We start from the raw sequence: 4,510 nt of genomic DNA, 5'->3' as shown, positions 1-4,510 counted from the left end.
ATCAAACAAGAATTACAGTTACAATATTAAAGAAGATATCCTATCTATCTTATATTTGTGAGTGTAAGGTTTTATATCTAACTTATCTTGTATCATAACTGAAGAAATTATAACTATCTAGTTGGAGTTTTCCTGCCTGGCCCAGTCAGGACAAATCTCTCTTACCCGCCAGTCCCACAATCGCTCAGACCCAACCAAGAAAGCATACAGAAACTTACATTGTTTAGAAACTGTATGGCTGTGGCAGGCTTCTTGTTATCTACTTTTTTATCTTAAATTAACCCATTTCTGTTAATCTATACTTTGCCACATGGCGTGTGGCTTACCAGTGTCTTTACATGTTGCTTCTCATGGCAGCGGCTGGCGGTGTTTCTCCCCAGCCTTCTACATCCCAGAATCCTCTTCTCTCTTGTCCCGCCTATACTTCCTGCCTAGCCACTGGCCAATCACAACTTTATTTACACAGAGCGATATCCACAACACTACCTTGTTTCAAACAAAAGTTATTATTCTTTTAAATTAAGTGTATATGGGCATGTCTATGTTTGCATATTTTCATGTGACTGCAGATTCATAAGGAAGCAAAAAGCATTGGATTCCCTGATAGGAGTAGATACACACAACATCCATGCAGGGAACCGAACTCTACTCCTCAGTAGGAGAGAAGTACTTATTTTAAACTGTTGAGACACAACTCTAGCCTCAAAAGTGGCATTTCTTCCTTAGTGTTACATACCTAGCAATGACCATACAGGGAATTAAATATAATTGAACAGTTATATACTAATCTTACTACCTATAAAGATTTTTTTTATACAGGTTCTCACTGCATAGTCCAGGCTGGCCTTGAAATTAATGGAATCCTGCTATCTCTGCCTCTCGAGTGCTAGAATTACAGGCACAAACCACCTTGAGTTCTAAAACACAATAACAATTACCAACAGACTGTCTGTCAACCCCCAAATCTACAGAAGTATTTGTTTGTTTGTAAATTTAATTTGTGTTCTCTGATGGAAAATCATCTTGCTTGATTTATTTTTATATCCACACTAGGAATCTGTAACTCTTCTTCTAAAAATTAAAAATTATTCTCTTATAAGCTATATTTCTGATTTTCTTGTCAGCCTGCTCTAAGGATAGCTACCTGTTCAACATGCTTGCTTGCTGTTCAGATCATATCAAATAGTTGTCTAACGCAAATATCAGAGCAGGAAATAGCTGATAATTTTGGGGAAAGTATATTGAACATCTAAGACAACAGGGTGATTGAAAAGATGATCACATATTCTGAGCACCCTGGTCTGGTGTGATGGGAGGTCAGCTGATAATTGGATATGGAGGATTACCAGGCATCATGGGGCCCAAGCAATTGCTTCTGCCTGCCACTGCCACAAATACAACAGGAATGTCATCCACTTCATATTCGGCTTTAATCCTCAAGGTTTCATCGGGTTCTCTGTGGGCAATTGTTACTCAAGGATCACCTGGGTACCCAAAATTTCTGCAAGATAAGAAGTTGAACTCATCAATATTGTGACCATACAATGACATTTTTTCAGAAGCAACTCTCTCTGCAACACATTCAAAGTTTATCTTTATCATCTGGAGTCTCTCCAGTGTCACTGCTTTGAGGTCATGATAAGACTGACTATCATTCTGCTGTCTCAGGGATGATGAGTAGAATCTTTAGGAATCATTATCAAGAGGTTCACACGCTCTTTGTTAGTAGTTATTCAACACCAAATTTAATCTTCATATCAGCCAGTATACAGTTCTGGAGCAGTCAGGAGTTCTCCAGTATTTCAAAAGTACTGGGCAACATGACTCATGATCCCAACACCACTGTGTATTATTACTGGCATCTTCTTTAAAGAGGTTTTTTTCTTTTTACTTTCAGTGAGTAAAACTTGCATCCTTCCTTTCCAACAAGATTTAAGAAACAGTTGAATTCTTTGGCACACCCATTCAATTGGAATCATTTCACTCTGGGGTGCAATGAAAGCTGGCTCTCCACACTTCCTAGTGAAAACAGTTTTGATACATGCTCCCTGTAACAACTGAAAGATACATCTGGTATGTTTATTGGAGTTGGAAGCTTTGCCTTCCAGGAAGTTCTTTCTATATGCATTTCCTGTGATAATTTTGTCCTTGGACTGCAAGGGGATTCTTCCTGGATTGTCTAATGATTCATATACTTCTTTTGTCTTGCCCTCGGAGTTTTCTACTGATGTTCTATAACTCATCTCTAGTGTTGTCCTGAGTGGGCAGAGAGCAGAAATACAGCAGGAAAGAAAGACTGCAACTCTTGACTCTAGAAGCTGTTGATTTTGAGGCGTGCTAATCTGTCAGTTCATCTTATTCCATGTGATGTTAGGTTCCTGGTCAAAAAATCCTTACCTGTGATGAAAGTTGAGGTGACCTTAGTTTTTCTTCTAGAAATTTCAGGAAATTAGTTCTCATGTAAAATGACCTTGATTCACTTGAGATTTATGTCGAGTGAGAGATAAGGATCTAGTTTCATTATTCTTCATGTTAGGTATCCAGTCTTGCCAGCACTAATTGTTGAAGATGCTATCCTTTCTCCAATGTGTCTTTTTAGAAAATCTGGCTGATATAGGAATGTGGGCTTGCCTGTGAGTCTTCAATTCTATTTCATTGATCAATGTGTGTTTTAAATTCAGCACCATGTGTTTTTATTAATTATTATAATTAGAAATCAGAGATGCTAATACCTCTAGCAATGTTTTTTTTTTAAATGTGGGTTTTTTTTTTTTTTTTTTTTTTTTTTTTTTTTTACTATCCAGAGTCCTTTGTGCTGTAGTTCTGTCTGTTTTGTGGGTCCTAGCTTTAATTTGTGTGTTTTACTTCTAACGCAGGGGGAAGTTAAGAAATTAGGAAGGGACATTAAATGTGACATGCTTCACTAGACAGATGATATAGTTAGAATGAAAGTATAGCAGTAGAATATTAGATGTGGAAAAATGTAAGCAAGGAGGGACACTGGGAGATGGGAGTGGTAGGTCAGGTGATAAGAAATAGGGTTAACTTAAAGAATAGCTATATAAGAAAGACATATAACAACTTACTCTCTAGCAACCCAACTCATAAATATAATTATAAAAGACAATAAAACAAATGCAATGTAAATGAATATTGGGGAGTAGTCATACAGGGGATTATAGTTTGAAGCTAGGTCATGTAGATGAGGGGATGGGGAAACAAAATGGGTAACAAGTGTGTTACCAAAGAACAAGTATGTATGAAAACCCATTATGGAAACACACTAGTTAGTAAACTAAATTCAAGTTTTTAAAAAGGGAATCAAAATATATGTACCCTGAATGATTGAAAAGAACTGCTTCCAGAAGACACAGTGATTAAAGAAAAATCACACTGGCACACATGAGATGCAAGTTGTTATAACAGAGTTCAGGATTCAGAAAATTAAATTTTCCTAAATTTTATTTATAGTGTACTATATTTATGCAAGACATTGTCCTAATTCTAGATAAAATAGTAATATTTTACTTCACTAAAAATTCTGGTAAGAACTCTTGTCACCAAGAGAAGGAAATAGATTTGATCGGCTCATTTATTATTCCTCATGGAAATTCTGGTTCTTCTGGTTAACACATGAATCACAGGGAAAGAATATGTCATTTACCAGCTGTGTCTAAAATTGCAAAGTTATCAGCTGAGGCTAACATTAAGTGATGAACATCCTTAATTTAATCATGATCTTTCCTGCCACTTGATAAGTGTTAAAAGGAGGCAGGATGCAAAAATCAGTAGCATCAGAGTTTATTATTAGGTTAATGAAATGTCCCTTTTTATTGACACTTTTTAGAGCATCACTTTCACTTTGTCAAAACCCTGATTCTTATTCACAGAGAGTTCTGCATGAAGAGAGTTTTCTGTAACACACAATAGCTATTCAAGAAGAAAAAGAAATTATGAAACTTTGATCTCCAAAGATCCCTGGGAACATCTAGTCAGGACCTTTAGTCTGCAGTTCATGAGATTCCAAATATTACCTCTCTTTTTTTTATTTCATCAGGTTAATGGGATTAATACATTGATTAAATATACACAATCCACAGCCTTGGAGAAACTAGGTAACAAGGAGGACCCTAGGAGGGATAGGCATGAATCACCCTAGGAAGGGGAAATAGATACAATCTCCTACATAAATGGATGGAGGAAGGGAATGGGCATGGGAATTTGAGGGAAGTGGATGGTCAAAATGGGGAGGGATGGGAAGGGAGAACAAAGAAAGACATATCTTAATAGAAGGAGCCATTATGGGGTTAGGGAGAAACATCTTGCTAGGGAAATCCCCAGGAATCCACACAGATGACCCCAGCTAAGACTGCTAGCAATAATTGGAGAGGGTGACTCAACTGGCCTACTTCAGTAATCAGATTGGTGACTGCCCTAATTGTCATTGTTCAGCCTGAAACTGATGGAAGCAAATGCAGAGATCCACCTATAGTCATATGTTATATATCTT

The 4,510-nt window shown here is 37.0% G+C and overlaps 1 pseudogene; it reads right to left on the bottom strand.

Moving 5' to 3' along the window:
* Positions 1–1,071: 1,071 nt before the first annotated feature.
* Positions 1,072–2,460, bottom strand: LOC118579531 (annotated as a pseudogene).
* Positions 2,461–4,510: the final 2,050 nt, after the last annotated feature.

The sequence above is a fragment of the Onychomys torridus genome, chromosome 3 (assembly GCF_903995425.1).
Source record: "Onychomys torridus chromosome 3, mOncTor1.1, whole genome shotgun sequence".
In the NCBI taxonomy this organism is placed as follows: Eukaryota; Metazoa; Chordata; class Mammalia; order Rodentia; family Cricetidae; genus Onychomys; species Onychomys torridus.
The sequence above is the reverse complement of the archived record's forward strand: the minus strand, read 5'-3'. Positions and strand labels throughout refer to the sequence as shown.